At 38.7% G+C, this 1,143-nt stretch overlaps 1 pseudogene; it reads left to right on the top strand.

Annotated features, from left to right (window-relative positions):
* The first annotated feature begins 812 nt into the window (after positions 1-812).
* LOC129561369 (U6 spliceosomal RNA) lies at positions 813-926 on the top strand (annotated as a pseudogene).
* The last annotated feature ends 217 nt before the right edge of the window (positions 927-1,143 follow it).

Here is a 1,143-nt window from a genome sequence, read left to right as displayed (position 1 = left end):
AGAGTCTTCAAAGATACATTAAAATTTGACCAGAGCTTAGCACAAACTCCTGCTCAGAATGAGACCTTAGACAAACATGAGGAACTCTGGGAAGTCAAGTCCACTCTCAAAATGACCTCCAAACCAAACCAAAGAGGACCCTCTTTATGAGTTACTATTCTAGGGCAAAATAAAAATGTGAAATGTGTCCTAAGGATTCAACTTTTAAATTATTCCTGTTTGAACAGTTTCTTTTTTATGTTTTTTAACTTTATTATGGTGCCATGAGGAGATCATTTTATTCAGGTAAACTGGGATCTCCTACCAGTCTTAATCACAAATATAAAACTGCTGAAAAATGAATGCCAAACATTCTCAGGACCCACGTTTTAGGACTACTTTCAAGGAACAGAATTTTCAGAATCATGTGAAAGCCAGGAAACCTTGAGCAAAGAGTTTACTAACTGCAGCTCTTCCTTGGCTACGCTAAAAAAAAAAAAAAAGAAGAAGAAGAGGAAGGAGGACTGAAGAACGTAAAAGGGAAAAACAAAAGCAAAAGTCCATGTGAACATGCCAGGTGCAGACCGAGGAAGGCTCGGGTGCAGTTAAGGCAGAAGTGTGGTGCTTGCTTTGACAGCATATATACGAAAATTGGAACAATACAGAGAAGATATGACTCATTTGAAAGGAGCGAGATGCTGCAAAAGATTGAAGGCGGGAGGAGAAGGGGATGACAGAAGATGAGATGGTTGGATGGCATCACCAACTCAATGGACATGAGTTTAAGTAAACTCCAGGAATTGGTGATGGACAGGGAGGCTTGGCATGATGCAGTCCATGGGGTCACAAAGAGTTGGACACGACTGAGTGACTGAACTGAACAGAGAAGATCAGCAAGGCCCCTGCCCAAGGATGACATACAAATTCATGAAGTGTTCCATATTTTTAAAACAAACTTATGGTTACCAAGGACAAAGGTGGGGGAGGAAAAAGAATAAAGTATGAGGTTGGGATTAACATATACACACTACTATATATAAAGTAGATAACCAACAAGGACCTACTGTATAGCACAGAGAAGTATAATCAATATAGTGTAATAATCTATAAGGAAAAGAATCTGAAATATATATACATACACACACACATATATATATTCACACA

The sequence above is a fragment of the Moschus berezovskii genome, chromosome 10 (assembly GCF_049115385.1).
Source record: "Moschus berezovskii isolate FMDL1 chromosome 10, NW_MosBer_1.0, whole genome shotgun sequence".
NCBI classification, from domain to species: Eukaryota; Metazoa; Chordata; class Mammalia; order Artiodactyla; family Moschidae; genus Moschus; species Moschus berezovskii.
This window is presented reverse-complemented; position numbering and strand designations above follow the sequence as displayed.